A 9,981-nucleotide genomic window follows, 5' to 3' on the forward strand; every position below is an offset into this window, starting at 1 on the left:
AGCGGTGGCGTTGCCTCTGGGTGAACAGGAACCCGTGGTGTGGAGGGCTGGATGAACAGTAGACGGTGGAGGGGTGGCCGTGGAGGGGTGGTTGAACAGGACCCCGTGGTTTGGAGGGCTGGATGAACAGTAGATGGTGGACGGGTGCCCGTGGAGGGGTGAATGAACAGTAGCCGGTGGAGTAGCGCACGGTGGAGGCTGGATGAACAGGAGCCCGTGGAGGCTGGAGGAGGTCGACGGTAGCCCGTGGAGGCTGGAGGAGGTCGATGGTGGAGATGAACAGTATCTCGTGGAGTCCCATTTTGCGGTACGCCATACCCCTCCCGATGAACAGGACCCCCGTTTCGACCGTAGGAGGTCTGTTTCGTCCGTTTTGCGGTACGCCACACCCCTCCTGATCAACAGGACCCCCGTTTCGACTGTAGGAGGTCCGTTTCTTCCGTTTTGTGGTACGCCACACCCATCCCGATCAACAAGACCCCTGTTTCAACCTAAGGAGGTCCGTTTCCTCCGTTTTGCGGTACGCCACACCCCTCCCGACCAATAGGACCCTGTTCCGAACGTAGAGGTCCGTTTCCTCCGTTCCGTGGTACGCCAGGCCTCGTTTCCATCGCCTGTTCCGTCCAAGCCCTCCCGATGAACACGACCACGCATTCCGTTCCGACCCAGCCGGTTGGCTCCCAACGAACACGATGACAACGCTGTTGCTCCGTTCCGACCCAGCCATGTACGTATGCGCGAGTAGGCGTTGGAGACCCTGCCCATATGTACGTATGTGGCCGTATTTTCTTTCTTGCACCCTCGCCGCTGTACATACGTGTACATGCTACGTGCGCGCCTCTACGACGACACGTGCGCGCCTCTACATCTACGACACGTGCGCGCCTTTACATCGACCAGTATGTACGTACACGTTCGCGACCAGAATGACAACGCTACGTATGCTTCGACCAGGTGGGTCTCGACTGTCAGGCACTTCCTTGCGTGCGAAGATGTAGCTGGTGGGTCCCAGCAGTCAGGGGGGTGAATCTTTTTTTTTGCCTAGACGCACTTCCTTGCATGCGAAGGTGTCACTGGTGGGTCCCAGCGGTCAGGGGATAGAATCGTTTTGTTTTTTTTTTCCGGACGCACTTCCTTGCATGCGAAGATGTAGCTGGTGGGTCCCAGCAGTCAGGGGGAAATGTTTTTTTCACGAAATACATTGGCCCGTCCGGTGGGTCCCAACTGTCAGGTGGAGGAATCATTATTTTCCGCGTAATAAGGAGGCACTTCCTTGTTGCGGCCGTGGACCCAACTGTTAGCCTCTCCACGTATAGTCCACGTCCGATGGAAGTCGTTCCTTGACCACGTTGACCACGCTGCGCCGAGAGCACCATGGCGGTGGACGACGGAAAGGCCTAGTAAGGGGACGACGGGGATCCGGGGAAGACGCGGTAGTGGAAGCCCGCGCGGAGAGGAGTACGAGGGTTCACTGGTTCGGCTGCGGTGTGAGGGTGCCGTCGCCACAGGGCCTGGCCAGCGGTGGGAAAAGTAGGGGGCGGTGAGGACTCCGCGGCAGCACAGCCGGCCACGGGAGGCAGGAGCATGCGGCACGAACGGCACTGCTTTGGGCGGCTGGAGCAAGAAGACCAGAGGTTGAAGAAGCACTACGGCCGTTGGATGGACATCGTACGGTCACTGGAGCTAGATTCGTTCATATTGACTAAAGTTGACAAAGGCCCCCGTCCCAGTCAACTTAGTAGGCCCACAAGTCAGCCTCCCACCATGGTGGGTCCCAGCTAGCAAGGGGAGTATTCATTTTTTTGTGCGTAATAAGGAGGCACTTTCGATGGGTCCAAGCTGACAGCGCGGGGAACGTTTTTTTCACGAAATACGCTGGCCCGTCCGATGGGTCCCAGTAGTCAGGGGGGAAACGTTTTTTTCGCGAAATAAGGTGGCCCGTCCGGTGGGTCCCTCCTGTCAGGTGGAGGAATAATTATTTTGCGCGTAATAAGGAGGCACTTCCTTGCGGCCGCTTGGACCCAGCTGTCAGCCTCTCCACATACAGTACTCTTCCGATGGAAGTCGATCATTGACCACGTTGACCACGCCGCGCCGAGAGCACCAGGGCGGTGGTCTGGATAACGACGAGGCCTAGGAAGGGGACGACGCGGAGCCGGGGAAGACGCAGCAGTGGTAGTCCGCGTGAAGAGGAGTACGAGGGTTCACTGGTTCGGCTGCGGCGTGAGGCTACCGTTGCCGCAGAATAACAGGGGGTGTGGGTGAGTAGAGGGATACCCTGGGCCAGCGGTGGGAGTAGTAGGGGACGGTGAGGCCTCCGCGGCATCATAGCCGTCCACGAGAGGCAGGAGCAAGCGACACGACCGGCGCTACTTTGGGCGGCTGGAGCAAGAAGACCAGAGGTTGAAGAAGCACTATGGCCATTGGATGGACATCGTACGGTCACTGGAGCAAGAATCGTACATATTGACTAAGTTGACAAAGCCCTCCGTCCCTGTCAACTTAGTTGGCCCACAAGTCATCCTCCCACTATGGTGGGTCCCATCTAGCAGGGTGGGTATTCATTTTTTTGTGCGTAATAAGGAGGCACTTCCTTGCGTGCGAAGATATAGCTGGTGGGTCTGACATGTCAGCGGGGGGAACGTTTTTTCGCGAAATACAAAGGCCCTTCTGGTGGGTCCCAGCTGTCAGGTGGAGGAATCATTATTTTGCGCGTACAGTCCACGGCCGATGGATGTCGTTCATTGACCAAGTTGACTAGGCCGCGCCGAGAGCACCATGGCGGTGGACGACGGCGAGGCCTAGGAAGGGAACGACATGGAGCCGGGGAAGACTCGGCAATGGTTGCCCACGCGGTGGGGAGTACGAGGGTTTACTGGTCCGACTGCCGTTGCCGGAAAATAACAGGAGGTGTTGGTGAGTAGAGGAATGGTCTGGCTAGCAATGAAATAGGGTGGGGCGGTGCGGCCTGTGCGGCAGCACAGCCGGCCACGGGAGGCGGGAGCAGGCAATCCCACCAGAGCTGGTTTGGGCGGCTGGAGCAAGAAGATCAGATATTGAAGAAGCAGCACGGCCGTTGGATTAACATCCAACGGTCACTGCTGCTAGAATCATTTGTGGACTAAGTTGACAAAGCCAAAGTACACGTCAACCTAGTAGACCCACAAGTCAGCCTCCAAATCTGTCCCAAACAGCATACAGCCCGAAATTTCTAGCCGGATTCAAATTAATTTTAAATCTAAATATACCTTAATTTAAATTCAATGAAATTTTACCCGCACAAAAACAATGAAATTTAAAATATCAAAATCCGAAAGAAAACAGTATTTGGGAACTAATTACCTGTTTGCTGTATTTTTTTCATTTTAGAGCCCATTTATTATTACTTATAGCCCATTTATTATTACTTATAGCCCATTTCTTATTACTTATAGCCCATTTCTTATTACTTATAGCCCATTTTTGGGGCAAAATGCATCCCTCTTTGTCTTGAAAGATTTCTGGCCCAGTAGGGCGTAGAAAAGCAAGTAGGCCTATGTTGGTTATTCTGCAAAAAAACAAAATAGCTGGCTAGCCATTTTTCAGAATGGAAAAAAACAAACTGGGCTGGTCATGTGCTAAACATATGAAATGAAAGCCTGGGCTAGACGGGCCACGGGTCCCGCACAACCCAGTTGATACCCTTCTCCATCCCAAAAAACAAAATTACTGCACGCTCTGCTGGGTCCCTACTGTCATCCTCACCACGTACAGACATCTCCTTATTCCTCTCGGTTGTTGACCATGTTGACAACACCGGAGGGCGGCGCCGCGGCGAGCGCGGAGGACGATGGTGAGGCCTCAGACGGGAACAAACAGGAGCTGGGGAAGATCACAGCCAGCCGTGGGAGGCGGGAGCAGGCAGTTCCGCCGGCGCTGGTTTGGCTTTGGCGGCTTGAGGAAGAAGAGACTGAAGAAACACGACAGACGTTGAATGTCAATCAAACGGTCAAGGTTGGCACAATCGTTTTTTGACTAAGCGGACACCGAGTAGCATACTTTTTTATATATAGGAAGAAAACTACAAGGAAAATGCGTTCGTCTGCCGTCCTCCTCACAGGGAACGTTCGCCACATAAGTGAATAGCACCCTTGGTTTTCAACCGAGAGGTCTTGGGTTCGAGTCCGAGGAACTCTCAATTTTTTCCTCCTTCCTTCCTCGCCAAAAAAAGGGAAAGAAAATCAAAGACTTGGGAAGGCGTATAGAACAAGCTAGTGTACTAGTATAGAGACGTTGCCAAGTTTTAGAAAAAAGAAAGACGTGCTCCTGTAGCTGGTTCGAATCTAAACCTAGACTATGACTATATATGGTGCTATGCTACTCTGCAAGTAATGAAACTGACATATCCAACGTTCGCTTCTCCTCTTCTCTACTTACTCTTCCTAGCATCAGAAGCTCTGGCCGCAGCTACCATTTCCGCTGGCTGCTCGTCCACCTGCTCTTCAGCAGGCAACAACCAGATATGCGCCAAGTCGCCACTCGTACCATCGCCTATGGGTCTCATCACACCCCCGCCAGCACGCGCACCGCAGCCGATTGCTCATCGCAACCCGCTGCCGTTGGTGTGGTGCCACTGCTGCAAATCACGCAGAGTCATCCATCGTGTCTCAACCACAATCCGCAACCCTGGTCGAGTCTTCTACAAATGCCCGAATCATGTGGTTATAATATGTTTAAGTGTTATTCTGCTGCTTTCAGTTGCTGATATTTTTAATAGTTTGGTTGATGATCTTCCAATTTGATTCGTGCAGAAAAGGGAAGATTCGTGTGATTTGTATTTCTGGGAAGTTGTTGATGTGGGGAAATGCAACTACGCTGATTATTTGGTTAGCCGAGGAATCCCAATACTAGCAGGTTGTGGTGTTGGACAAGTAATTGAAGGAATGACATAAGAGGAAGATGCAGAGCAGAAGGTTAAAGACGTAGTTCCTCTGATCATGGCCAAGCAACAACTGTTGAATGACCTTGAGAGCAATGAGGAGATGAAAGAGCTTGTGAAGATAAAGGGCAAAATCGATGTGCTCTATAGGATGATTGTCTCTTTATTTGCAGTGTATGTAGCACTCGTGATGTATTCAGTGGCTACGACATGAGCACTTTGATGAAACTAGTAATGAATGAAACCTGTGTAGCAGGCTGGGCGTAGTGTTGTGAACATCTAATGATTCCTATTAAAGGAAATCTGGGGGTATCCCCTTTTGCTCATATAAATAAAAATATAGCAGAGGCCCTGTCGGGTCAACTTTGTTCTCATTCGAAGACGTCGAGCAAATTGCAGTCCAACAGCAAACTATGTCATCAAATTCAAGTTTCACAGCCAAATATGAGTACAACTAAACAACAATGTCATCATGTTTAGTTGTCATACAATCACCAAACACAAATCAACATACATATCAAGTGATGTTCTCACAGCTAAATACTAAACAACATGTTCATCAGGTTTCAGTTGTCATAGCAAACACAATTTCACATAGTAGATAAAAAAACGTCTTCTGACAGGAAAATACGACAAAATCAATGTAATCATCATCCACAACAGCAGCGTCAATATCTAACAGGAAAATACTCTCCAGTCATCGCTACGTGCAAATGTTTCTTCCAAGAAAAATATCTGTGTTGCTTGATTTGCCAAAATAAAAGGCTCGTTGGTCTAGTACGCCACATTGACATTGATGGATTTGAAATAATCATCAGCTCTAGGTTTTGCGATCCTGGAAAACAGGTTATACCAACGACAGCACAACAGAACGACACACCGATGATCCTTGAAACTGGAGATATACTGCAACTGAACAATGTCTGTTATGTTAGCATACATTTCAGTTGTCTCTTTGTCATACGTATCCGCGCTCATGATGGCACTATTTTGTGTCTTCCTGCCTTCGTCTCGTGCAAGGGTGTTGTAGTGCACATCTCCAACAACGCAAGATTCATAATGTCTTACCCGAGTATCAGGACCCATTGCTAGTGAGTAAAGGGCATCGTCAACTGCCTGCCCATCCTCCCGCATCTTCTTAACCTATGGTTAGAAAATAGACAAACTGATCATCTTATGTACTCAATATATTAAAAAAACTGACAGTGCACTTCAAAAGCTTACATGGTTCTTGAACCATTTCGCAAATCCTTCCATAACCAGTTTGTCAATGTTTCTTGGATTTTGCGGTAGTAACTCCTATTTGTACATGCCGCACAACATAGTGATCATGTCAAACATCTAAATATATAAGAATGTGCTGCAAGTTTAGTAGATTATGATGTATAAGCTGCAGTACTGCACTTACTTGATATAAGGTAGTATCTCAGGATAGTTATTCAATACATACCAAACCATTTTGTCCAAATCTTTAGGTTTGTCCCCTTGTCGACTCTTCCCTGTAACTCGAACAGAATAATCGAAAACATTGAGCCCGGGATTGTCTTCACCCACCTCTTTGCTAAGCTGATCAGCTGTTTCAATATATTTTGAGTAGAATGTCAACGCTTCTATAGCAATGTAGGCCTCTACAATGGAACCCTCGGGTCTAGCTCTGTTCCTAACATATCCCTTGAAAGTGCCTAGCCGCCTTTCAATAGGGTACATCCAGCCATACTGTACTGGACCTCTAAGTAGTGCCTCATCAGGTAGATGAACAGCCAAATGCACGATCACATCAAAGAAGGCTAGAGGATATATCTTCTCAAGGTCGCATAGGATAGTTGGTATCTTGTCTCTAAGACGCTCCAAAGCATCTATCCTGACATTTCTACTACAGAGTTCCCTAAAGAATTGTCCCAACTCTACAACTGCTCTGTACAAGTCAGGGCGGCCCAATCCTCTAAGGATAATAGGTAAAACCCATTGAAGTAGGACGTGGCAGTCATGAGTTTTCAACCCTTGTACCTTGTTTCCATCTGCACTGACTCTCCTTTCAGGGTTGGAAGCAAATCCATGTCGGAATCTCACATGTGACAGGACCTCGCAGAATTCTTTTATTTTTACCTTGTCCAAGACGTACACAGCTGGTGCCATATCCAGTGGTTTACCTTCATCTTGCACCTGCAAATCCTTTCTGATACCCAGGTGTGTCAAATCATTCCTAGATTTTAAGGTATCTTTCGTCTTGCCTTCAATGTTAAGAAGTGCGCCGATAATGCTGTCACATATATTTTTCTCGATGTGCTTCACATTAAGATTATGCCGCAGATCCAAATCTTTCCAATACTCCAGGTCCCACAAAGTGGACCCGCGGGTAAACAATAATCTCTCTTCTAGCGTGCCATGCTTCCTTTTCCCTCTACCATTACCAGGATGGTTTCCTGGTGTAATATGCTTGACCTTCTCTAATTCCACTTGCAACTCATCGGCGGTGAGCCTCTTTGGCGCATCACTATTTTCATGCTTTGCATTGAACACATGTCTTCGGTATTTTCTAGGATGCGGCTTGTCCTTGGCAAGGAAACGGCGGTGTCCAATGTAACAGATCTTGCTAAGTATTGCGTATGACAGCGGATTCCTGTCAGAGCGAACACATGCATTGTAACCATGTGTCGTTCGCCCTGACATAGTGCCCGAAGTCGGATAATCATGGATGCACCAAATTACAATAACACGTAGAAAGAAATCAGCTGGTGGGCTGCTATATAGGTCTCGAGTGAGAACACCCTTTCATAGCTGTTGAAGTTCCTCCACAAGAGGCTCCATGAACAAATCAAAATCGTTTCCAGGACTTTTTGGAGCTGGGATGAGCAAGGCCATCATGTCGTCTGATTCTTTGGTGCAGACATTTGGAGGCATGTTGTAAGGGATAACAAGCACTGGCCACATGCTATATGTGGTGCTCTGGTGGCCAAATGGGTTAAATCCATCTGAAGCTAAGCCAAGTCTAATGTTTCTCGGGTCAGCAGCAAACTCTTTGTGTTTATTATTGAAGCTTTTCCACTCACTACCATGAGATGGATGGCTCATTACATTCTGATCTCTGTACTCCTGGTTCCTAGAATGCCATAGTACATCCTCTCTTGTTTCAGCATCATGAAACAACCTCTGCAATCTTGGTGTAATTGGAAAATGTCTTAGAACATTATGAGGAACCCTCTTCATAACATCACCATCTTTCCATCTTGATGATTTGCATTTTGGGCATTCACTTAAGTTGGCATAATCCTTCCGAAATAGAACACAATTATTCGTACAAACATGGATCATATCATAGCCAATTCCAACTACACGAAGGAAATTCTTCATTTTACTGTAGGTGTGCGGCAGCTCAGACGCATCTGGGAAAGATTTGCGGAAAGCAGCCAACATCGCATCGAATGATTTGTTGGTCATCCGCTCAGATGACTTCACCTGAAGAAAGGTGACCATAGCTGAGAATACTGACAGCTTATTTCTGGGGGTGACAGCAACGTTGCATTGTTCCAACATGCGGGCCCACCGTTTTTCTTCTGCAGGTGAAAGTTCACGGAATGCACGAGCATTTCGTAGCATTGTTTCAATGTTGGTCAAACTCACTGGCTCTACCACCACCACCTCCTCCTCCTCTTCCACCTGAGCATCAGGCAGATCAAGATGGTGATCTGCTGCTTCCATGTCGTCAATAACATTGACGTTCACAGCTTCACCATGATGAACCCACCTAGTATATGTGACCGACATCCCATCCAAGTGTAGATGATTTTGCACATTTGACTGGGGGTTTGTAACTGAATTCATACAACTACTACACGGGCAGAGCACATCTGATTTCGGACCTCCGTACTCAGCTCTGATAAAGTTCATGAAGTTTTCAACCCCCTCGACATATGCAGCGGAGAATCTTCGAATAGAAGTTATCCAAGTCATGTCCATCTGTTAGACATACAAATTAGTTCTTCTACTAGATACTACAGGAAAAATATATATGCTTTTTTATGAAGTCCGGAAAAAAATATCTAGGTCGATGTCTAAAGCTATGGCAAGATATTTGGATGAGCAGATCTAAGTAACGAAATATATGTAAAGCTAATTCAGCAAACAGATTTGAGTGCTAAATTATGGCAGGCTGTTTCAGTAGTCAATGAGCCCGAGCACACAGCCATCGAACTATCGAAGGCCATCGCAGCAACAAAGATCGAGTATAAAATAGTGTAGAGCTATTTCACCTAACAGATTGGCTACTAGACCATGGCAATCTACGTCACAATAAATATATGGCAGGATATTTTATCAACTAATCGGCCTTGGCATGCCATCTCAGCAAAGCAGATTGAGTGCAGAACATGGCAAGGAAGCTTCTTAAGCAGAGCATATTGATAGTAAAATACTTCGGCAAACAGTGAGATTAACAGCGTCTATCAGCTAACATTCAGCGCTACACCGACATGAACGGGGCCTCAGTCTAGAATGCGTGTACCATGGGAGAAGCTGACCGCCGTGCGTCTCCACACGAAAGTCGCCAGCGGTGGCGGAGCTGACCGCCGTGCGCCTCCACAAGAACGTAGCCAGAGGTGGCGGCGCGCATAGAGGACTGCAGTCTACGAGAGTGTCACACCCTAGCTAGTCACGCATTAGAGTGTTGCATCATGTTTACTCTTTCATCAGAAACTTGAAATGGGGATTTGTGAAACCCTCAGAATCATTTTGAAAATGACCCAAATAAAAATTTCTCCAAAATAGTCCAAGAAAATGCTCATGTTGCTCTCTGAAAATATTGGACAGAGATAAAAATCAAACCAATATTTTTAAGAGCTCATAGGTATTTATTTTGGGCATTTGGAATTAATGCATAAATATTTGCATTGGAAATATATTAGTTATATATATTAATATATGTCCAAAAATTATGCCACCTGTTGGGGAGCTCTGGAATAATATATCTAGCTCCTGCAAAAATTGGCATAAGGTAATAAAATGATTTAATATTTTATTTAAATCAAAACAAATGACAGAAATTAGAAAACAAAAATAAATAAAGA

This window comes from Triticum aestivum, chromosome 4B (assembly GCF_018294505.1).
Source record: "Triticum aestivum cultivar Chinese Spring chromosome 4B, IWGSC CS RefSeq v2.1, whole genome shotgun sequence".
In the NCBI taxonomy this organism is placed as follows: Eukaryota; Viridiplantae; Streptophyta; class Magnoliopsida; order Poales; family Poaceae; genus Triticum; species Triticum aestivum.